The sequence below is a fragment of the Parasteatoda tepidariorum genome, chromosome 1, assembly GCF_043381705.1.
Source record: "Parasteatoda tepidariorum isolate YZ-2023 chromosome 1, CAS_Ptep_4.0, whole genome shotgun sequence".
NCBI lineage: Eukaryota > Metazoa > Arthropoda > Arachnida > Araneae > Theridiidae > Parasteatoda > Parasteatoda tepidariorum.
Window position 1 is genome coordinate 16,600,792 of NC_092204.1, and position 26,543 is coordinate 16,627,334.

The 26,543-nt window shown below is 29.2% G+C and overlaps 1 protein-coding gene across 1 annotated transcript in view; it reads left to right on the forward strand.

Moving 5' to 3' along the window:
* Positions 1–1,387: 1,387 nt before the first annotated feature.
* The window catches only part of LOC107437287 (tyrosine-protein phosphatase Lar), a 753,777-nt gene continuing 728,621 nt past the window's right edge, over positions 1,388–26,543 (forward strand). Inside the window, exon 1 of the mRNA XM_071177245.1 lies at positions 1,388–1,505. The gene's annotated coding sequence lies outside the window, so the exon portion shown is untranslated. The remainder of the gene's footprint in view (positions 1,506–26,543) is intronic.

Here is a 26,543-nt window from a genome sequence, read left to right on the forward strand (position 1 = left end):
TCTAATTGTTTGTAACGCTTTTTTTTCTCTTCAGTTACATCGTTTTTTTCTGTTCTTAAGCAAAGAATCGTTTGTTGATTTCATTGTTAATAAGACTAATAATTCCCCTAGTCTACTTTTCAGAAAAGACTTGCAACTTTTTTACAACTGTCTTATCTAATTAAAAAAATTTCAAATATTCTCTAATTATTAAATTTTTTTAAAATTTAAAATTAATCAAAAATTTTTATAAAAATTTAATTAAAAATTAAAAAGTTAGTCTTGTTTAGTCTTGCTTAGTTTTAAGTGTTCTTGGTTTGAAACAAAAAATTAATTCATTGAAACTATCTCAATAAAAAATTAAAAGTCTTTAGAAAAGCTCTCCTCCTTAAAAGCCTTAACTATCTTTCAACCTATTTCGCCGTAAATGATAACATTATTGCTGGAAACGAGTAACCCTAGAGCGAATGTATGTTAAATTCTTTTCGCCAGTCAAATCTTTTCTTCCAAAATTATTCTCGATAGTAAAAAGAAAGCAAAAATTGTAACACACGAATAATTAAACTAATTTCAAAGTTACTAAATTAAGTACTTTAAGCTCTCTTTTATTTTAAAATCAAAATTTTATGAATAAAATAGTTTGCAAAGATACATCTCTCAATTATTTCGTTTTTTCTACTGTCAAGAGAAAAAAGTTCTGTTAAGAAAACTAGCTTTCATCTTGTCTATTTTTCAGAAAAAGTAATCTTTCACAACGGGCTTATCTAATAAAAATATTCGAACTACATATTACTAAATGCATTTTTTAAAACACAAAACTTATTATAAAATCATGGATTACTTAGTTTCATAGCGTTATATCATTTTAAAATAAATAATAAATTCCATAAAACTTTCACAATAAAAAATTAAAAGCTTCTGAAAAGCTCTCCTCTTTAAAAGCCTTAACATCTCTCTTATAACCTTATTTCGCCGTAAATGATTACGTTACGGCAGGAATCGACTAACTCCAGAGCGAATACATCTCAAATTCCTTTCAAACATGTGCCTTCGCCAGCACCGTCTTATAAATCTTTTCTGCCAAAATTACTCTCGTCTTGGCTCCCTCGGCCACTTTCCAATACAGGCGCAAATCGATCCCCCTATATTTCCAAAAGGAACTTTCTTTTGCAGCCCTTGATAGAGGGCTCTGCTATCGCCCTTGAAATGCCACTCGGTTGCCAGAGAAGTAAACTGAGAACTTATACTATCGTCTGCGAAAAGCTTCGGCAGTGAAGTCACACATACAGGCGCTTCTATGTTTCTTATTGTGTAGTCGGGATGAGTTGTCCGTCGCAACACGATATGTCCTCGTCTGCACTTTATTGTTGAAAACTCTATAGGCTTGTGTGAAAAATCGATAATTTTTTTGAAGCATATCAGTTGGTTGGAAATATTTTATGAAAAGTTTAAGAAAAAAAGTTCTTAATTTCCAAGTTGTTGGAATAATAAACTGGAAAATTTAAAAGAATACTTTTTGCTTGGAGGTAGGAAATAAATGTTTTTATTGGTGTAGAGATAGTAAGCATGTGACTATCAATGTGTTTTAGAATTTTTTGTGGAACTTTTAAACAAAAATATATACAAAAGTTGTAGAGTTACATCGCCAAAAGAAAGAATAAAAATGAAATAAACATTTTGTATATGCGTTTCCCCCCCTTCAAATACATCATTAGCTTTAAAAGGAGAAAAAAATTTAAAAAAATTTTGAAATTTATAGATTTATGAAAAATTAACATTCGATAAAAAAAATAATAATAATTGCTATTCTTAAAAAATCAGCACGTACTTTAAAATTATTAAAAGTTTCATATAATAAAATCTAAAAATCCAATTGAACCCAATTGTGTATAATTAAATAAATTGTCAAAATGTTAATGCGTATAATTAAGCAAATGCTAAGAAAGTTAATGAGTGTGGTATAGTGAATCCTAAGATAAATATTGTAAATAATTGTATGAGTCATTAGAAAGTTTTTATACATCACATTTATGCACATTTATTACGAATGCACATTTTTCGCGCATGTGGCATAAGCTTTTAAGAGCTTTGAAATCACAAAAACTCTTAAACAACTTTACACTGAATGTGTACACTTATCTTATATAAATATTTGAATTGAATAAATACTGTGAAGTAATTTTTAGCATTTTCAAATTTATATTGCAACTATTAAACTAATTAAAACTTCCATAAAATAAATCTGAATAAAACAAGTCAATCATTGGAAAATGAACTAAATAACCATGTGAATTTAAAAAGAGAAATATTGTAAATTATCAAGCTAAATCTCAAAAATTGTTAGCAAAAAAAAAAAAANAAATTGTTAAAAAAAAAAAAAAAAAAATACTATTAAAATTATTTTTCTACGGTTTTCTCGAATACCACGTGAATTTCTAGAAACTTTAAAACGCCAAAACCATTAAAAAATTTTACACAGATGGAAATATACTTACTTAATAGAACTAATTCTATTGAAGAAACAAGATTAAATAACATGTATTATTTTTAACTAAATAACACAAACATAAAACATTTCAAGCTCATGAAAATAAAATAATTGTTAAAGAAATTAATTATTTGAATCGTAAGAAACTATTCGAAATAACAAAAGAGAATCCGAAGAAAGTTATTGCAATAAATAAAACATTACTAAAAATATAGTTGGATGTTAAAAAGCAAAATTTTAAGTAAACAAAGGGAAACGCTAATTAGACTTTAACTTGCATTATTTTAACGTGTTAATTAAGCCATTTTATACATGATTGTTTGTTTTAACTCGTTATTGCATTGGTGTCATAAAATTCAGACCATTTTATTCTTATTTTTCCAATAAGAATAAAAATCGCTGTCTAGTTTTTTCAACATTGGCATTTATCATATTAAAACAAAACCGATAACCATAATGAATTAAAAATTTTAAACTACATTTTCATCCAATATTAAGTAGCCATGCTTTTTGTTGAGCTAAAGTACTATGTTAAAAAAAAAGAAATTTCAATTTTCAGAAATTTTTGACCACATTTTTTCATAGAAATATTTTTAAATTAGAGTGAAAGTTAACATATATTAGTTGAAACTTAAAAAAATTTAGCCATTAACTAGAAATTATTAATTATTAATTACTTAAATATTNTCAGCTTCCAAAAACTATTAAAAAAATGTTTATCAAAGTAAATATTTATCTATTTATCCCTCTTTCACACACATATATATATATATATATATATAACAAAATAAATAAATACAAAAAAAACACGAAGAAAATTAGGAAAAACAATAACATTTATTGCGCATAAGCTGCAAGTAAACAGAACTCATTAGATAAGTTCAAAATGAAGATAAAACAAAGGAAAATTACAGACATATGAAGAAGAAAAAAAGGGGGGGGGAGAAAAATATTAATAATAAAAAAAATAACAAACAACTAGGAAAAAAAGGATAAAATTTTCTTAAAAAATCCGGAAAATAAAAGATATAATCTTTTCATCAGCCCACACGATTATATCCGCAAAAAAGAGGGCTACTCTTTTTTGCTTTTATAAATATTTTCATGATGTTCAGCAATGATAAATAAATTGCTTCTTTAATATGATATGCGCCAGTAAGTCTAGCATAGATATGAAAATAATAATTGTCATACTCTATCATGAAAAAAAAGTTTTCAATCGCAATATTGTTTCATGCTGATAAAAATCCATTAAAAAAACATAACCATTTTTTCGCCTCAAGCATTGCTTACATTTTAATATTTTAGTTCTTAATACTTTTTAGTTTGAACGAAATAATTATGTTTCACTTGTTGATATTATGCATGTACTCAAAATAAGATAGATAAAATGCAAAGATATTGTAGCAATAAAATTTGTTCAGGGCTTGCAGTGCCAGGGAACAAATATGTCTTTTGCATTTCTGCAGCAATATGATATCAGACTTTTTGGGACCATTTTAATTTTTGATAGTATGAAAACCTGGTTCTGGATTCGATCCTCATCCCGGGTAAGGTTGACTCAGTCTTCCATTCCTTCAGTTGGTCGATAAAATGAGTACCAAGCATGGATTGTAAGCATTGTATGGGATTGTAAATTAATTCTGTATTGTAAAATGCATTCGGAAAAAGATTTTGTAAACTTTAAATTTTGTGCTTTTTCTTAAAATCAAAATGACTTTATGAATGTCTATTTCTGTTACGCTAAACATTTCGCAGCATGAATGACGCGTAATCTAGCTCTTCAGAATTCAGACTTTTTTTTTCATTCAGCATAAAAATTTTGTAAAAAATAATTTTGGAGAAAAACTTAACGAGCAATGAAAATTACAATAATAATAGGCATCTTGTTGAAATTATAGGTCCATCGGATAAAAAATATAAAGTTATGGAGTAAGAAGATGGCAAATAAAGGCAATGGGACTTAAATAGTGAAAAATTTCCATCTGGAAATATATGAGTTACAATCTATGATAGATTTTGCTATTTGAGTTTGGTGCCCTTCCTAAGCTGAGTTCTGGTTCAGATATTCCCTTTTAGAACTTCAAGCTAAGCCACTGATTTTGTTCTGTAACGTTTTTTGCAAACATTGATAATTGTATGAGACAGTACGCATGAAGAAGTATAGGATCTCTGAAAAAACTGTCATCAATATATACAGTAGGGTACCAATTAAAATGACCCCTATTTACCAAGTTTCACGATTTTAAGATTTAAATTAAATTAAAATGAAAGCAATAAACTTTTTGTTTAGGAATTAATAAAACACGAACTGACGAATTATTCCAACAGCCAAAAATATTTTTGTCGTTAGTTTGTGTCAGAAAAATATTAGATTTCTATGACACCTGTGGCGACGAGCTTCCTATATTTGCAACAAAGGTAACACAAATCTTAATTTAACAAAATCATTGAATATCGGTTTTAAACTTCTTAAATTTAAACCGTTTCTCATTATTAAAACCGTTTCTCATTATTAAAACTGTTTCTCATTATTAAAACTGTTTCTCATTATTAAAACTGTTTCTCTTCCTAATACTCTTCTTTGAACTGTAAAAATACATCTTATGGAGCAAGATATAAATGATGCAGTATTTTTTTCCGCAATAAGTTCTATTGGCTGGAATAAGTTGACTATGTGTGGTGGGTAACAGATAGCTATATATTTCAATATCTAAAAGATTGTTTTCATAAAGTCACACAAACAATCCCATTTGGGTTCTTAGTAAAGAACACTAAAAATACAGTGAAACTTACTCGGGAGAGACCACTCTCTGTTCCACTATAAAATGGCCGTTAATGGAGGTTGGTCGTTCTTAGGGGTTAACCCATTGATTTCAGAATTTTCTCGAAGGTCGTTATTTTTCGCAAGTGATTTTAATTTTTCTCAGTGTCATTTTATTGGTGCAGAAAGACCACATGAGTTGAAACCGGATAGATGAATTAAACTTAGCGTCAATAAAAATGACTCTTAATTAAGTGTAGAAACAAATTTACCAATTATGAATGATAGAACTATTTATTATTAGTTATGAATGATAGATATTTATTTCTTCGTTATTAGTAAAAGCTATTGGTTCTTCTATATTATATGTTAGTATATTCATCTGATTTTATTTACTAACCATGCATTATTTTTACCTTTTTCGTGTATTTCTTCTGTACCTGTTTAATGTATACTTTGTATACCTTTTTTAAGTATAACTTTAAAATATACTAGTGCTGCTATTTACCATTTATGTATTTTATAAAGAGAAAACTGTAGTATGCATTTACCTTATTTTCTCCGTTTTAACGTATTATTTGGAGCTTTCTATCTTTCTTTAGATCTTGTACCACTAAACACTACATTTAATTCATACTGCAAGGATTAAACAAAACGATCGTATAAATTGATAAATAAGAATTTTTAAGAACCAGTATTCGATAAAGAGTTTTTATCTTTAGATTCTTTAAAGAGGTTTTAGGGGTATTTTAAAGCACTTTCCAAAAGTTTTAAATTAATTCAATTATGAACTGTTTTATTATCGATAATTTCATTTTTTTTTGTATCGTTCTTTCGTGACATTGTGCCACTAAACTCTACGTTCAATTCATACTACAAGGATTAAACAAAACGATCGTAAAGTAAATAGATAAATAAGAGTTTTTAAGAATCAGTGTTCAATTAATATTTTTTAAAGAGTTTTTTTAGGGATATTTTAAAGCACTTTCCTAAAGTTTGTAAATAATTCAATTATGAATTGTTTTATTATCGATAATTTCATTTTTTTGTATAGTACTTTCGTGAACTTGTGCCACTAAACTCTACATTCAATTCATACTACTAAGATTAAACAAAACGATCGTAAAATAAGTAGAAAAATAAGAGTTTTTAAGAATCAGTGTTAGATTAATATTTTTAAAGATTTTTTTTATGGATATTTTAAATCACTTTCTTAAAGCTTTTTAAATAATTCATTTATAAACTCTTTAATTATCGATAATTTCTTTTTTTTTGTATCGTTCTTTCTTGACCTTGTGGCACTTAACTCTACATTTAATTCATATTACAAGGATTAAACAAAACGATCGTAAAATTAGTAGATAAATAATAGTTTTTAAGAACCAGTGTTCGATTAATATTTTTCAAGAGTTTTTTAGTGATATTTTAAAGGACTTTCCTAAAGTTTTAAATAATTCAGTTATGAACTGTTTTATTATCGTTCATTTAATTTTTTAGTATCGTTTTTTCGTGATCTTGTGCCACTAAACTCTACATTCAATTCATACTACAAAGATTAAACAAAACGATCGTAAAATAAGTAGAAAAATAAGAGTTTTTAAGAATCAGTGTTAGAACAATATTTTTAAAGATTTTTTTTATGGATATTTTAAATCACTTTCTTAAAGCTTTTTAAATAATTCGTTTATAAACTCTTTTATTATCGATAATTTCATTTTTTTTTGTATCGTTCTTTCTTAACCTTGTGACACTTAACTCTACATTTAATTCCTATTACAAGGATTAAACAAAACGATCGTAAAATAAGTAGATAAATAAGAGTTTTTAAGAACCAGTGTTCGATTAATATTTTTCAAGAGTTTTTTAGGGATATTTTAAATCACTTTCCTAAAGTTTTAAATAATTCAATTATGAACTGTTTTATTATCGTTAATTTCCTTTTTTTCAGCATCGAAACACATAATAACTTCTTTGTTTTGATCTTGACGTGTCTTTGATATTTGCTGCTTTTAAATAAAATTGCTTCTAAATATTCTAAGAATTTAGAAATGAGAATTTCTAAAAAAGTAGGTTACTGAAATAATATAGATTTTTCTCGGTGTCATTTTAAAAAATGGATATGTTGACCTATTTGGCAACAACAACGATGAACGGGCAATCTGTAAACGAGGCCAAATACTGTCACTTATACTAAAAATGTCAGTTCGATTAATGATTTTAATCATTACGAGAGATTTTTCTTTTTTTTTCTTATTTTATTCTGCTGCGATTTATCAATGTGTTATTTCTATTCTTACCTAAATTTTCCTACGATTTTATTTTTAGAGATCACGGAAAATTCATTTAAAAAACTTATCCAAATCGGTATAGCTTCTTAAATCTGTTTTCAAAACAACTACTGTATTAGTAAATATACTAGAGATTACATTTAAAATCAATTAATAATTTATTGATGTAGCATGAAAACGTTTTTCATTGTTGTCAGCAAATTTTGATTGGTCAAAATCGTGCATTTTAACTCGTTTTTGCAAATCGAGCATGTAAGGATTTCTCTTTAGTTTTATAACTGGCGTTGAACTACTGAACCAATTCTGAGTTTACGACCATCCGTGACCTCGTAATTTTGAACCCAACCCAGAAGACAATAAAACTTCTAGATCACGCACAGAGATAGGGGAAGGTAGGGCAAGATGGGACCACCGGGCAAGACGGAACATCGCTTTTTTTCCATGCGCATCACGATAGTGACATCTAAAGTGTGTTTTCAGAAAGAAAATTTTGTTTTTCTCAATATGCACAAGTTTTTTCGTCAGTTCACAAGGTGTTGCCGAAGTGCAAGCATTCTTTTGTTTTTCTTATATCGTGGTAAAATATTTTTCCTGATTTGTATGCTGATATTATTCGTTTAATACATTGCAACAAATCTTTCAAATTTGTGGCCATGTTGTGTTATTACTGTGCAAACATAATGAGTAGTGTATATTAAAATTTATTTATTTAAACAAATTTGCGGATATTTTTTTTTTAAAAATGTACTATCCGGTCAAGATGGGACGGCCAAAGTAGACTAAAAGTGTAATATAAAAATTAAACTCTCCGGATTTGGAGAAAAGCATTAAAAAATAAGGTAATATTATCAAAAAGAAATATGAACAAGCAAATATTACGTAACAAATTACTATTTAAGAAAATTTATAAAAAAAAATTATAATTAATTAATTGACAGACAATATTCAGATTGCTTAGAATGGGCTCATGAAGTTTGCAGTGCTTATTTCGGTTTTGGCCGCTTCTTATGCAGTAACTGTGTTGTTTAGGAACGTTTTTTTTTTGTCGATTATTCTCTTATTCTGACATTAATTTGTGACATTAATTCAGTGATTTTTGAAATATAATTATGTGTCCCATCTTGCCCGGGTAGCCCGGGCAAGATGGGACAATCTTCTATTTTTGTTTATGTTAAGTTATTATTATTGAACTTTATTATTTATTTATTTTCTGTATGAGATATGTAAGAACAATGTTCTCACTATATGTTTACAATATAAACGATATAAAATTGCTCTAGTTCACTATTTTTTGAACCAAGTTTGCCCGCTCTTCCCCTAAGCTAATTTTCGTGGAGGACTTTTTGATTGAACTAAACCACATTTGCGTTACATGGTGAAGAAAAAGAAAACCTTCCATGGTTAACCCGACAGCAAACCTCTCAATGAGGTGACCTAGGTCCGAATCCCAGCAGTGGCTAGCTGATACGAATTTTGCTCCTGACTTGCACCAACCACAGTGTGACGTGTGGGGGTTGTAAATAAGCTTGAATTGCTTCTGTCTGTTACATAATTCCATTTATTGCTATATTAATTTTAGTTTCCTTATATTTCCTGAATTGCAGTTGTAAATTATGAACTACACTTTTTTTTAAAATTCCCTAATCCTTATAAAAACAAACTCAAAAGAGTATGCAAATAAGGAGTCACAAACCAAGATTTAAGCCGGAAAGAAACAAAACAACACTACCGAAAATTTTCGGATTACCTGCTAAAAAGAATATCAATATCAGTTTTATTGCCTGATGAAATTCTGAGAAGGTTTTCTAATAATCGCCTTTCAGTTCTTCTCTGTCTTCTCCGGTAATCTAACACATTTTAACGTTCCCAATTCCACCTTTAAATAACATGAATTTCCAACTTTACCAACATGGAACATATCATAATCATTTCTTTCCCTTGAATCATTATTATCGTTAGATATCTATAATATATTAATTCGCAACCCAACACATTTATTTCTTGGCAATAATTCTAAAGATACGAAGAGGGTAGTCATTATAAAAAACTTTGCATATACATATTTACATATACATATTACATATTTGCATATGCATATAGGGTAAAAATTGTAAAATTAATGTTTTGTGTGTTTAACATTTCAATAAGGTTTTGATATATTTTTTTAAATACCCTCTTAAAAATAGTTGCGAAATAATACATAACAAGCATAAATACAGAGCAACAATCTTAGGAAAACGTGTTTAAACATTATGCTTAAATGTGGCGAACATTGACAGATTATGCTTAAATATGCAGCGTATTTGAACATGATTTTAATTTTCTAATTCTCTCTATATAGAAAAATAATCTTAAGTGACACCACTGCTGTTTTAGAAGTTCAACTTAACATAGCATAACGCAGAGCAGTGACTTAGATAACTTTAAATTTCTAAGATGTGTAAAAAAAGGTTCAACGATTACGATGGAATAAAAAAATTATCTTCAATAGTTATTGAATGCTAAACTTGGAGGGAAAATGCCATGCGAGCCATTATTACAGACCACAGGAAGGTAATTACAGAGTTGAAATTTGACATAGTGAAAAGGCCATGTTTGTTTTGGGACTTATTACGAATTTCTTGAACTTCTAATCGAAAGTTATTGCAGTTTTAAGTGTTATTTTCACGATTTTTTTTCCATTATTTTGCTTTACGCTACAATTTATTTTGCTACGCAAAAATTATAGGACTTAGAAGCTTGAAATTGCAAAGGTATGTAGAAAAATGTACAAGGAGTTCGATCAAATAAAAAAAATACGATTCGATTTTAGTTCCACAATTATCATTGGTTAAACTGGTTCTAAAAAAAGAGAAGTTGGCCGATCTCTACACTGTCAAATATTCCCGCATTTAATTACGGTATAAAATGCCCTCAATTTGGATGTATCATCCGTAAAATCCATTTTAAACGCAAAATTCAGTTTTTCCGTACCGCGACTCTTACAATAGTATTCATTTAATTAGATTTCAGTGGTTTTGCGGTAATTATTACTTTGAAAATTCCGTAACATGTGTAGGACCAACGTGATTTCACGATAAAAAGCACTGGTATCCTGTACTTTTTACCGTAATCTGATCCGAAATTTTTTATAGTGTACTGGCTGCTGAAATATAATTACAGAGTTGAAATTTGGCATGCTAATAGGACCATAATGAATTAAAGTTTTTCTTTCGAAAATCCAATCTGTCCAAAAGTTATTACAATTTTAAGTGTTGTTTTCATTTCGTTCCGTTAAATAATAATTATTTATGTATCGTTGTTAAAAAATTTTCTTTCTCGCGAATTTAATTTTATAAGGTAGCTCCTAACTTAATGTCAAAAGTAACCAATAAATAAATAAATAAGAGAGAAAGTGCTTGACTTAATGTCAAAAGTTACCAATAAATAAATAAATAAATGACAGAGAAAGCGCTTGCTTTAATGTCAAACGTTACCACTAAAAATATAAATAAGACAGAGAGAGAGAGAGATGTTATCAGTTATAAACCTTAACATTTAAATGAAAACAGTTAAAAATATAAAGACAAAATAAGTACTTAGATAAAAAAAATTACAGTTATTACAATTTTAAGTGCTTTTTTCATTTTTTTTTCTTTAAATAATAATTACTTATGTATTGCTGTTAAAAAGCTTTCTCTCTCGCTAATTTAATTTTATAAGCTAGTGCTTCCCTTAATGTCAAAAGTGGCCAATAAATAAATAAATAAGAGAGAAAGCGCTTGACTTAATGCCAAAAGTAATCAATAAATAAATAAGAGAGAAAGCGCTTGACTTAATGACAAAAGTAGCCAATAAATAAATAAATAAGAAGGAAAGCGCTTGACTTACTGCCAAAAGTAATAAATAAATAAGAGAGAAAGCGCTTGACTTAATGTCAAAAGTAACCAATAAATAAATAAAAAAGAGAGAAAGCGCTTGACTTAATGTCAAAAGTAACCAATTAATAAATAAATAAGAGAGAAAGTGCTTGATCTAATGTCAAAAGTAACCATTTAATAAATAAATAAGAAAGAAAGCGCTTGACTGAATGTCAAAAGTAACCAATAAATAAATAATAGAGAGAGATGTTATCAGTTATTAACCTAAACATTCAAATGGAAACAGTTAAACATATAAAGACATAAGAAGAACTTACATAAAAATATAAAACTTCTATATTTGACAATTAAAATGTTTTCCTTATCGACTTTTGAGGGAAAAAAACAGTTAGGAATGAGAAGCAACCACAGAGGTTGGTGAGCGTGACTACCTACTATATAAATTACTATGCTTATAAATCATATTTAATCGAATATGCTGATAAATCATACATAATCTGTACTTAAAAATTATATAAATCATATATATTTCATAAATTACTATGCTTATAAAAAGCGACTTTAATAAAACGTTTTCGGTAGAGCAAATAAATGTGAATCTTTCTATCACTAGTAATAATTATGAAAGAATCCCTTTTTGCGGGAAATTAACATCTTGAGAGCGTTTCTCTGTATGTCAATTGCAAAAGCAATTAATTCTTATGGTCTTTATCCGAAAACCAAACAAAGGATTCATTTTGGTTAATTTAGTGAATTTGGTGGATAATTCGCAACATTATCACGACAAATACAAGCTTATTGGTTTTAAACGAACGGCAACTCAAACGAAGCGATTCACGGAAGAATTGGAGCACAAGGACTGTTAATTAAAATATGTTTTGTTTACTTTACGCTATTAAATTCTTTGACTATTTTGTTTATTATTAGGAGAAAGATTTAGAAGGAATTATAATTTTCTTTGACAGCAATGAAAGTTTTATTTGCCATCACAATTGCACTTGATTCTAAAGTAACATTTATATTTATTTGAAAAAAGAGCGTAATTTAGGCTAGCAAGTTAATTTAAATGCTACTTCTACTAAGAAACAAGTTGATTAAATTTATTTAACTGGTGAAATAAATTCAAGTAAAAAATAAATCCTTTGAAATAAGTTTATTACAAAGAAAAAGCCTTAACCTCTCTCCTTTTTGAACTCGTAATTTATTCGGTCATTTAATTTTCATTGATATACAGAGGGCGCTCGAGAAATTTAATAAATTGAAACAAGAAACGTAGACTGTCAGCAATTATTGCAATTGCAGCGTATCCTTCCTGAAATGTATATGTTACGGTTAAAGTAATAATTCCGGTTATAATTAATACTAGCCGGTCAATATTAATAATGGTCACCTCTTTTGGTCAACCGCGCTTGGTCAAAGTGAGAAATATCACAAATCATTCACTTTACCCCTTTATTATTAACAATAACCAATGAAGTTTGGTCAATATGATTAAACGGTTTATATAGCAATGGGACATGGGTGAGTCTCTTTGTGTGACGGTTAAAGTGATAAATCCGGTTATTATCAATACTAATCTGCCCAAATTAATAACAACCGCTTCTTTTGGTCAAAGTGAGAAATAAAAGAGGGAGATTTCGGTATCATGAGCTGTAGCAGAATGATCTCCAGAATAATGTTGGTATACTTCGGGCAGCGACCTGAGAGAAATTTTTAAGAAAAATTTCAGAAAGGGACCAACGTGAAAGGTATAACTCGTAGCCACTCCCGGGAAAACATCAAAAGGTCTTTTTTTTAAAAAAATTTTTTTTCTAGTTTAAAATCAATTTGGCGCTGGCGATTTTAGTTGGCGTGGAAGATCGATCCGTTAATATAACCCCAATAAAAATGCGAAGGAATGACGTAGACCAACTTCATTGGTTATTAATAATAACCGGTTCATGTGATAAATTCGCTTAAATTATTCACTTAAACAGACTTATTTGGTTATTATTAATATAGACCGGTTAATTTTAATAATAACCGTCTATTCACAGCGGCCGTAACCTATAAACTAGGGCTCTTTAACCTTTTCCCTCATAGACAGTCGGCAACTACAGCAGTTGCACTGTATCGTTTCTGAAATGTATGAACTAGGATCCCTTAACCTTTTTTTTCCCCAGAGAGCCACAACAAAATGTTCATGAAATCACATGAGCTTCAAACGCGTTCTTATTTCGATTTTTATTTTACCATGTCGCTCTATCAAAACACTCAACACATAAGTTCGTATATCTTTTCATAAGTATTATATATATTGTAATAAGTATGTCATAAGTATATCTTGTCATAAATTTTTTGCTACTGCAATGAGAAAAAAGTATGATCGAAACTAACAGAATATAATAAAATTTACCATGTTGATTCAGACAATCGTGACCTCAAGATAAAAGTTTTAATAAGATTGATAAGTTCAATTATCATTTCATAATGGAAAATATCCAAAAGAATATCCTATGATGTTCTATCGTGAGACTGCAGAGCATATGTTGTTGAATAAGCTGAAGTATTTTTGTACGGCAAAAATATGGTGATTGTTAAAATAAAATATCTTAAGATAAACATACACTGCTCTAGTTTGTCGTCGCAGAGAGTAAAATAAGATACTAAAGAAGTTCTAGCATTGTTCTTTGATGGAAAATATGCTGATCGAATATCTTAGAAAAGAACCTATGATGTTTCATGTTACGTTCGCAGAGATTAAGATATGTTTTTGAATAAGTTCAAATGATGATGGAAAATATGTTGTTCTATAAATTTAAAGTATTATGATTGAAAAAAGAACCTCATAATGAAAGTTCTAAGATGATAAGTAAGTTCAAATATCATTTCATAATGAAAAATATGCAAAAGAATGTCATATTTTGCTCCATCTTTTCACTGCAAATAGTACAACATGTTACTGAATAAGCTCACATATTTATATACGATATAAATATGGTGATTGTTAAGTTCAAATATCCAAAGATAAACATATGTTGTTCTGGTTTGTGGTCCGAGAGAGTAAAATACGATACTATTGTTTTTTGTTGGAAATACGCCGTTCAAATGACTGAAAAAAGAACCTATGATATTCCACGCTGGCATAAGAATAATATATGTTATTAAATAAGTAAATATGCTGTTCTATATGTTCAAGGCATATGGTAGAAAATATACTGTTCTATATGTAAAAATGTCATTTCTTTATCCAACGAACATGCAAGGTTTGGCCATGGATAAAATAGTTGTGAGAAGATTAATTCCTCAGGACTATTCAATGGTTTTGATTTCTGTTACTTTTGCATCATACTGAAGAAATAATTGCAATTGTAGCCGAATATTAAATATTTGCATAAATTTTTTAAAGCAAATACTGCATGTGGAAAATATCTGTATAAACATGCAAAAACCTTCTGCTTAGAATTTAGCAACTAAAAAGCAAAGAACTGTATATTAATTCAGGCATTTAATATAAGAAAAATAATTTTTTTGTGGACTTAGAGAAGGAGAAAAAAACTGCATACATTAGCTTTTGTCTCAGAATCCCAGCTTTGTAACCAGGTAAACAAAAGAACATTTTGTTTTTTTCTCTTAAATCTTCGAAATGTCACTCGCGTAGACAGGAAAGAATAAAATTGTAGCGTCCATACAACGAAGAAAATCCGAATTCACCAGAGAAAACTATTTCGACTTTTTTTTTCTGTGCTTCGATGCATGTAAGATACACAAAATCTTTTCTTCTGCTTGCCTTTGGAATACATTTGTTTGTACTCTCTTCCTTTCTTTCTCTAAAACACGGAAAAGAAGAATTTAAGAGCATTTTGTAATACTTTGTAGAAATCGCGAATCAGACATTCATTCTCTGCAAATTCTTTTAGTTTGTCAGAAAAGTCGTTTTCAAAAATATGTTCTTTAGTTTTTGGCGGTAAACTCAACAGATTAAGTTTTTTTCCTTCTTTTTATATAGCTTATTTTCTTTTTATTCATTATTTTTTTTTACGATGGGATCGTTGACAATTGAATTTACTTATTTCGTTGACAATCGAATTTATATGATTTTTTATGATTTAATTTTGATTTTTTTGATTTTGCTATTTAGGTTATACTTAGCTTCTTTTCTTTGGGGGGGGACGGTAATTGTATCAGTTTGTGTGACTTAATACGAGAAAGCTTCAGTTTTTAACTAACTTTCAAGAACCAGTTGTCTGGTTTTAAAATCAGACAGCTGAACTTAAATATTTTTTAAGAAAAAACATTTGAAAAAAGCCATTGTGGTTCGATTTTTTTTAATTAAATTAAAATCGTTAAAATCAGTGATTGAGTCTCCATATTTGCATATTTTTTCTAATCTCATTTTCTGATCCCTTTTTTTTCTTAATTACAATTTGCGCCATTATTATGTTAAGCGCAAAAGAAACTGACCGAAGATTTATAAAAATCATGAGTAACAGCCGCAAACTCATAACTGTCATAAAAATAAACTAGATGATTACGGAACCTTCGACGAAAAACCTTATAATGTTTGACACATAAATAAATGCATAAAATTATGGATTTTATTTACAATTACAATTTGCAGTATTTTCATGATTTAGCGCAGGACATATAGGTTAAAGATGCTTAACAGTTACGACTAACAGCTTTTATAAAAATAGCAACTATGACAAAATCAATTTTATCGATCGAGTTTTTGCAATTAAAATATTCTGGTAAAATTAACATGCTGTATTGTAATGACATTTCTCGGAAAAAATTCGTAACTCTAGTAATAAAAACCAAAATATACGGTATTTAAACGATTCATTTTGTAATTTTTCTGCTCATGCGGTAATGGTTTACCGGAAATTCTGGTTTTCAAAACTATAGTTCTCATTACTATACATTTAATAAAAAATACAAATCTGAAAAGTAAATTTAATCGTTTAAATAATTTTTATGCCATGTTCTAAGGTATCATGATAAACATTACCACATTTACCAACCTTTATCACATTTTATTAAAACCATATGTTTTATTGTTAATTTTACCAGTCTTTTCTGTTTTCTCAAATAGCCAGATATTCTGATAGATTAGACCATACTTTTTTCCTCTGTGTACTATTACTGAAATTGAAGGATTTCAGTTAGTCCAGTGATAAGCCACATTTCTGAATCGTGCATTATAGTGTTTTGGTTTTTTTTAAAAATACAAGGTATCCACATCGGCTATTAGATATTTCTGTGAGTTGTGCTCTTACTTAGAGAGAATTTCTGGAACTTGTTGAGTACCTAACTGAAAAAACAGCCGGACTGTCTGTAAAATTTGCAACTTAGAAAAATGTTTGCATGATTACAGAATCCAAATCAGAATCTTATCGCTCCAAATTTCACAACTATTCAGTAGTTTTTTTTTTAATTTCTTTTTTTTTATGAGGAATGCGTTTGGCTTAAAATGCTTTTTTAACTAGCTGGTGAATGTTTGAAATCATTTTTAGATGTATTCTCTTTATCAATTCCTACCATTTAGCTATTTTTTAAGTCATGATTTATGGTCTGACAAAAATACCACATATTTAACCCATTTACCAAATTTTATCACGTATTATGAAATCATATTTTATTGTTAATTTTACCAAAACCATTACTACTAAAGCACGTAGGTAAAAATTACTGAGTTTTTTGGGGCTCCCGTCGAGCTAGAAACTCGGTAAATTTTACCATAATCTAGTAGTTTGACTTAACTTTTTTTCTTAGTAAGTGATTAATTTTCAATATTTCCTTAGTGTAACTGAAAGTGAGGAAAATGAAAGTTAAATTATTTGGTATACTAGAATGTAAAAATGTTTATGGTTTATTATTTCTTTACCAATAATCTATTCTCAAGATATTTTATTTAAACACAACAGTAGTGAATTCTTAATACACTGCATGGTGCCATATTTACAATGCCCCAAACTCAAAAAAACTATCATAATAAAAATTTTATTTATTACTTTGTTCTTCGTGCTATGAGCTTATTTATTTATTATTTACTTATTATTTAAAGCATATTTGTTTTAATTCTGATGCATGTATATAAAATTACATTTATCTTACGCGATGTAAAAAAATAATATTCCTTAGCATTTAAAACGTTTAGAATATTATATTATCTTAAAAGAAACCTTTGATTCAAAACACATAAAAGGAAAGTTTTTAATTTATTTTGATGCGAAGAATGTATTTAAAAATCCGATTTTCGATAAAAACATATATATACCACAGAACCTACTTCCTTTTATCTTTTCGAAATATTTTTATTCCCTCTCAAAAAAAAATCATACATGCTCTCAAAATTAGTTAAAAGTTAGCAAACGTTAATTAGTAAGCTGTTCCCATTTTATCATTTTCTCGTTTTTTTAATTTTATTTATTCTTTAAAAAATAAATGGTTACGTTAATTACTCTTATTTTTGAACGATGTTTCTTTATCAATTTTTCCCAGATCAACATTTCATCTTATAAAACTTAACCATATTTGACCATATGAAAAGCCCATAAAATGCATAACATTCGCTAAAAATAAATCTGTTTTAAAACCATTCTTTAATGCTTCTAAAACAGCAGTTAATTAACCGAAAATTAAGTAACCAAATTCCTTTTGATCATTAAATGACTGTAAAACTGCAAATAATGAATTTGTTTTTGGAAGGAACGCAATTTATACATTTTGTAACTCCCATTTTATATGTTAATAAGAATATTATATATAGTGACATATAAATAAGCAATGTCAAATGTAAAAGAATATGTACATGTCATAGATAATGCATGTGTAGGTAAATAATGAATATATATAGAATGATTATGAATGGGAACGTTTATCACTTTTTCAGTAGCTGAATGTCGTAAAAAAAAATTATATATTTGTATAGAGATATTCAGCTGGCACCAATTGAAGGAAAAAAGTATTCAAAGAACAAATTTAGGAAAAAAACGGGAGGATTTAAAAAACAAGCAATTAAATAGGGAAAGACAGAAAAGCACAGTTTGCTGCATTCTGCTTAGAAAACCGGAAAATTAATTTTAACTGTATATCAAAGTTAATTTTTCTATTCAGCAGAGCCATCTGTTGTCAAATATTTGTAACTCCTTTCGAAATTAAGTGCGGAAATTAACTGGCTTCTTTGTAAGAACTCGTCAAACTCTGCATTTCTATCATCTTTAATCATTATTTTATATTTTTGGTTATTTTTGAACACTCACGTATCTAACAACTTATACCTTCAAAGCATGTATCAATTGTTTAATTATTATAATATTTTCTATGCGCAATTAAAGACTTACAAGACTCTAAAAGTTGATCGCCGATGGTTAATTGATCTAGTTTGGCCCTTTAGGTACATAATCACTATGAATGCTGTTCTACGCTATATAACGAGACATAGTACGTTGAACTGTATTTTTTACGGTTAGAAAATGCCAAACCAATTATTCAAATATATACTTCTTATTGAGTTATGACAACTACTCTATACTGTTCTAGAAGCATGTGGTGAAAATAGGTCGTTTTACTTTTTTCAAATCGTAGAAAATAACCGAGGAGAAGAAGTTATTTTAAGTTGATGATGCAGTTGCAAATTTACAAGTTTTATAATTTTGTTCTGTGGCAATCAACTACATAGTAGACTAATGAATTCTCTTACTTAAACGTCTCTCAAAGTATGTAATTGGCGACATCAGATATACTTCATCTTTATTTATTCCTGTAATTCCTGCCATCAGTTTGCTTGCTCAATATATATCGTTTCTTATGTATCGATTCTAAAATTACTAACGATTCTAATGTGTCGATTCTCTTACTTAAACGTCACTCAAAGTATGTAATTGGTGACATCAGATACACTACACCTTTATTTATTCCAGTAATTCTTGCCATCAGTTTGTTCATTACTACTGATTCGAATGTGTCGATTCTCTATTTTAAACGTCACTCAAAGTTTGCAATTGGTGACATCAGATACACTACACCTTTATTTATTCCTATAATTCTTGCCATCAGTTTGTTCGCGTTTCTAATGTATCGATTCTAAAATTACTAATGATTTTAATGTGTCGCTTCTTTTACTTAAATGTCACTCAAAGTATGTAATTGGTGACATCTGATACACTACACCTTTATTTATTCCTGTAATTCTTGCCATCAGTTTACTCATCATGTTTCTAATGTATCGATTCTGAAATTACTAATGATTCTAATGTGTCAATTCTCTTACTTAAACATCACTCAAAGTATGTAATTGGTGACATCAGATACACTACACCTTTATTTATTCCTGTCATTAGTCTGTTTGTTCAATATATATTATTCCTAATGTATCGATTCTAACATTTATAGTGGAAACATAAATTATATTACAAAAACGCAGTTTATATTAGATCCAAAATTTCATTCGCAGCTACTCTAGCGAGGGAAATAAATTCTTATGAAAGCAATAAAACATATTCCATGAACTCATATGGGCATTTTTGATCTGTCAATGGATATTTACGGCTTGAAATTGAAAGCAGTGCCAGTTTCAGGGGGTATATTTACTCTCAGTATCGTTTGCTTCTTTCCTTTTCTTTGCCCGGGGAAGTCGCAGAAGAAAACATTTTTCCAAATCTCTTCGGGTAAAATACTGCCCCCTTTCGTAATGTGATTTCTCATAGAATTCTTTTCTATCTTCAGCTGCAGTGATAATTTCTCTTTCTCCACCCCTTTAGAGGGGGGGTGGGGCCTCAAGAAACGTTCGATTTTTCGATATGGATCTCAGTCTATGACATAGTTCGGAGGGAAAACACTCCACGGCGGCTGAATTATCGAAAAAACAGTTAGAGTTGATGGAACCTTATGTTTGAGAAAGAAGCTCTCAGATTTTCTCGAATTGTATTTAAGAAAAGTGCTGCTGTAATCAAAGACAAGGAATGGAATTTCCGGGAGTTAAGACCGATGAGATTTATCCTTTCCGTTTATTTGGAATCTTATTTTTGAGAAGTTTTTGGGGATTTTTTTTTTCGATTACTCAATTAAGGGAATTCAATCCAATAGCACTGTTTGTCATTACACACGAAACTAAATGATGGTTTCCTATTTTACTCAACTAACAAAATACATTTCAGTACTTTGGCTATTACTGGATAAATTTGGTTCGAAACAGGTTTGACATAAGTAGTTGGCAATATTTTCAATATTTTTTATTAAAAAAATGGAACACCTAAATCACTCAAGGTATCATAGTGCAAAAACATGATTTTAGACAAAATTTTTTAAATTGAGTTTATTATAAATTTAAAATTCTTGTAATCTTAGCTTTCTAAAAGTACTTTACTTTTGTTTGCATTCCATTTCTCTTCAAAATACTTGTTTCCAAAACTTCTTCCAACTCATGAAACAACGTAGCAAGGCCTTCTTTTTGCTTAAAAAAATAGCACGAATTAAATTTTTGTCCGTCGAGTTTAACTTTTGAAAGCTTTTATATTGTTTTGAAAGGTGATTTATATAATTTGATAGCTAAATGAAACGGAACTATATGCTGTACCGGATGATTTCTTAAATCTTAAACTACAATGGTCTTTTCTTAACTTGCAACGGAATATAATGATTTAATGTATTTAGTGTTTGGAATTGCCAACTTCACAACAAATTATGATTAGAAATTTAAAAGAATTATATCTTGTAAAATGAATAAATAGTCATATAAAGTTACAAAGTAGTGTTATATGAAAAGATTTCATGATTTTTTTACTGAAAAGAAAAGGAAAAATTTATTTTTTTCGACAAATTTTTTTTTTTAGCGAAACAAACTTAAAAACGAGAGAATTTAAAAATTTAATTTTAAAGGAAAATTACTTCGATATACTCAGAGTTAGAACATAAAACAGAAATAGCAATTTTGCGCTCTTAATAACTTTTCCTCTAAATAAACATTCAATTTTGTAAGCAAGAAACAACCCCTAGTTAACTTATTTATAGGGAGACTTATACTAAATATTTGAAAAGAATAGTTCTTTTTTTTGAATTGAAGAAAACATAAATTGTATTAATCGTAAAGACAACACAAATCGCAAACTTCATTTATCGTGTAATACGTACCTCATTTCATTCCACAAACAATATGGCAAGGACTGATTTCTTTTTCTCCAAGTGATCATTTAATTTAGCAATTAGGAAACAACCCCCTTTAAACAATCCCAAAGGAAGACTAATTCTGAATGTTTGAAAGAAGTGCTTCTTGTTTGAATTGACGAAAACATAAATCGTATCAACTGCTTTTACGCTGTAATTATCACTAATTAAGTGATCGTAAAATTTTAAAAGTTCTTTTAAAGCGATTAAAAAGATAAAAATATTTTTTACAACATCAAAGTAAAAGTAGTGAAAAGCAAAAAGGTTTTTACTGCTTTGCTTTTTTTTTATGATTCCCTTAAGTAAGCTAAATAACGGTTGAAATCATTTGATTTTAATGAAAGGTTTCTTTTAAAACATTTCATTTCAGAATGATTTTTATAAGTTGCTCTCTAAACAAGTTGGTAAATACATTTAAAATACAATATTTTTATTGTATTATAAGTATTTAAATATCTGATTTTAAAAGTGTAGTAATTAAGGATTCATGAATACATTTAATTAAAACGTAAACCTCTGTTTCATCTCATTATCAATAATAATTTTAAACCGTTTTTAAATGTCTAGTGCTATTTTTTATTGGATTTCAGAATCTCAGTTTGCAAATTGTTAAGCACGTTTAATCTTGTAATGAAATTACTAAGATAGGGAACAGCAGTGGTTTCCAAAGAGTGTTCCGCGTAGCCCTTGGGTTCCATGAAAGAATTTAAGGGGTTCCGCAAATTAGCAAGGTGTTAGTATTTTTTATATCCAGCAATGAGTTTTGAAACTTCCAATAATACTTAGATCGAATCTATAAATCCTAATTTACGTACTTTTTTGGCTGCGTTTGTGAAATTACAAGTAAAATGCTAATGAAATATAAATAGCATTATTTTAAAATTAAATATAATAATTCTAATAACAATATATTGAGCAAATTATTAAAAAAGAAGCATTTATAAAATTTAGTAATGGTATTTCCTTTAACGTTTTTTAAATCAGACTAAAATAACTGACTTCTTTAACAACGAAATATGTTGTCCAAATAACCATTTTCTATGTTTATAGCACTTCTTTTAAGTTTTCATTTCCACGCAAACCATAATTCTGTCAATTTCAATTCGTTTTCAGCTTATGTATATACACCAAAAAAAAATTAATAACTAAACTAGATGTAAGCACAAGTGCCGCAAATTTAACTGCTGGACATAAAACTGAACTTAACCCTTTGCTTACGGTGCACCATGTTGTACCATCACGCGTGGTCCAGATGCTGTACCAGCCGTAAGCAGATGGTTGATATCATTATCGTAGAACAATGAAAATTTTAATTTCTCTAATTAAATATTTTAAATATAATCTTTCATGTGTAATAACTTTTACAATTAACTTAATTAACTTTATTTATGAAGTCAGAGTTTCGCCAAAAGAATGTTGATTATTCACGGTTCTGCGTAGCCAAAAAAAATTGGGAACCACTGGGATCACTTTATTTTCTATATGTTTGTAAATGTTTGATGTTCCATTAAGCATTTTGCATTTCGCAATAAACTGTTGTCCAATAAATTGGTTCCAGTAAAGCTGTTTTTCATTCAATTCTTGAAAATCTTTCAAATATGTTGACAAATGCGCTCCGGTGGTGCAGCTTTTTAAGACATCGCTCACCCCGCTGGGTCTAGAGCGGAGGATACTGAGTTCGACCCTGACTGCCAACAAAACAACCGGCGTCTATACACAGTAAGGAGCACATAACTTAGTCGTGACTGAAAGTCCCTTCCTTGGTTGTAGTGTGGAAGTATGGAGAGACGGGGACCGTCCACGTCATCTGCCCGTGATCAAAATTACGAGGAATTCTTACCATGACTGATAAAAGGTGAAGCCCTAAAAATGGGTCTAGGTGCTTGGCTATAGTTGTTTGACAACAATGTATGCTTGTTAGGTTTTCAAGATATCACCATTTAGACCAAGGTTAAATTCGCTGGCAAAATGCTAGCAAGCGACAGGAGTGAACAACAGGCTGGCAAAGTGCTAGCAAACGACAGGAGTGAACAACAAGATGGCAAAGTGCTAGCAAACGACAGGAGTGAACAACAGGCTGTCAAAGTGCTAGCAAACGACAGGAGTGAGCGCTAAACGTCCACTTTAAAGGCTGTTGTCAGCATCGTTCCTGCAGCATCTTTCTTCTGCAAACGACTTGAAAGTTCGAAAGACTTAATACAGTTGGTATATTCTGATATTCCATGGACAAAGGGATTCGCTGTTATTGGAGTCAGTCCAGATGTACCTTAAGATTGTCCACGATAGTTTCATAAAAACTGTGTTGATGATTGAACCATAATTACTTTACTTTGAACGATTATATAATACTAGGAGGCTTCGCCCCCTGCTCGCTGGCGCTCACCAACCCTCAGAACTGCTTTCGCAGTTCATTTCGGATTGCTTCGCAATCCAATGCTCGCTTTGCTCGCTCATTGGATACGTTCTTAACGTCTAGCTTTTGTATACTTTTTTGAATACTGAAGTTCCGAAAACTTTTCACTGTAGAAAATTCTAAACCTGTACATTTCAATATTAATTTGAAATTGCAAACAGTTCACATATTTTTCTTAATCACACTATTCTAAATTTCAGTTGTTGAGAAAAGTAACTGTTGTAAGTTTTGTTTTAAAGTCTTTCCCACCAGAGGGCTAAAGCCATGTGTTGTAAAACAATATGAAATAGTAGTCTGCCACTGAACGCCGGATGTAAAGCATCGGCTTTGATGAAGATAATTTTGTATTTTTAATTCTCTGAAGGGCGCCACCTTAATAATATGGAATTTGTAAAATAAATGTATATATTTTTGATTGTTGATGAAGCCCATCATTTTGTGTTTTCATCAGTGTTCAGAAGCAGAACAACTATAAGTTTTTTATTTTATCACAAAAATATAAAATGTATAAAAAACAAAGAAAAGAGTAAGAAAATGAGTATAGTCATAGAAAAAGTTAAAATTATAATATAGTATTTGTCAGTTAAAATAAAACTTTTTGTTTAAGTCATTGCTAACAATTCAAATTTCTCCGAGGCAATTCTAAAGTATAAATTAAGGTAGTATTGTTAAGTTGAAACACAATATTTTTAGTTTTGATGTCAACAATACAATTCAATTTTTCACAAAAACGATTGTTTCCATTGTTAAGTTCAATGTCAACAATTCAAATTTTTCTGAGGCAACTCTTAACCTCTAAATATTATTTTTTTTATGTACACATTTCTAAATGTCAGTATTCAACCACAAAACAACTTAAAGTCCTCAAATTTAGCATGAAGTTGTAAAATGTAATGAAAGAGGGTCATAGCAATAATGAAAGTAGAAGTAAAGTTAGTACTGTAAAATTAAAACAATATTTTTAATCAATGAGCCAAGTTCTTCAAGAAGCAGTTGTAGAAGTAGGTTGTTTATTTAAAACTTTTTATAGAATTTCTTTAAGAACACAATTGTTAATTTGGGCATTTGGCGATACAACACTTTTAGAATTGAAGGATTTGTTACGTCAAGCGCTCAGGTATCATAATTTTGATCTAGTTGCGCTTCTATGTCATTTTGATTTATGTTGCTAAGTTAACTTTCAAAAAATTCTATGGCTGGCAACAGCATTTTTATTTTTTAAGTTGTTTATTTTTATTTCTTTTAGAATTCGTTATTTTTTTAGCGAAATGTTTTTTAACCTAACAGAATTCTTTGCCGACTGTTTTCTCTATGAATGAAGAAAATAAAGTAAATATTTAACTGTTGTGAAAAGAATCTTATTTAGTTGTACAAAGTACTTCAGCCAAAATTTGGGAGCCACGTAAGAGAATTATATATATTAGATCAGAAACACATCATTAAAAGGCAGAATGCTTTGGTGTTTTCAAAACAAAGCAAACGTTGCCACCGGCGGAAAAGAAATACAGCCAAAATTTGGGAGCCACGTAAGAGAATTATATATAATAGATAAATTTTCTAAAGCCTTAATAAAGGGTAAAAGGAATCATCTGTTCATTCAAGTTAAACCATAGTATCGTAGAAGTTTAAAAACTACGATAATATTGTTTACCTTAGCACCATATTAATGCTACTTCAAATTTGAACTGTTGCCATTCACTTCATAGTAACAGTGCAGTTGATTGAGGCATTTGATTTTGTCTTAATTATTTTCTTTATATTTTTTTTCTTGAATTTCATGTCGGTTAATACTTTTGCAAAAAAAAAAAAGATAAAAATAAATCACCTTTTCATGTTGATAATTGCGATTTAATCTTGACTCACTAGCAAACGGTTTTCTTCTAAGTTTAATTTTTGTAATAACACACTATACAAGCATTTTAGTATAGTTAACACTATTTAAATCTTCCCACTTTCATGTTTCAGAAAAATAGGTACAGTTTAATTAATGATTATTTCGTTTTCTTCAGAAATTTTTACACCATTTGTCCATAAAAGTTTTTTGGACATTGTTCGCCGTAAAGCAGCAAACATTTGACAATAAATGTCCGCCTTATATTCAGTTCTTACTGCTAAAAATCTTACAAATTCTTTTTATTCTGTTCTGTAGGCATCCATCTTAGTGCAGCTTTACAGTCACTTTGAATGCTGCTATGCGAAATGGTTTATCAGTTATGGGCGATTCGGGGCGTTTTTTTCTTGTCTCTATTTAATAGCTCTGCAGTTTGGTGCTGTTATCAGTACTTTATTTCTGACTCTACCAGGCACGTCTACTTTTCATTTGTGCAATTCTTATGCTTCAGAATTATTAAAATGTCAGTATTTGTCAGTCTTTTTACGGAAAACTGAAGGCAAGTTTGATTTCACTCTTTTTCCATCTCAATTTAAAGTAAAAAGTGACAAACCGAACTGAAAGAATAACAAAAACCTCTGACAACACTTACTATTACTTGTCAAGACCAAACCCGAATAATATTTGCTATCCTGAAAGACAACGATTCCTTGTACCTTAGAGGGACAAATGTTCTCGAAAAATCCATCCACCCCCTCTTCCAAATGAATTTAG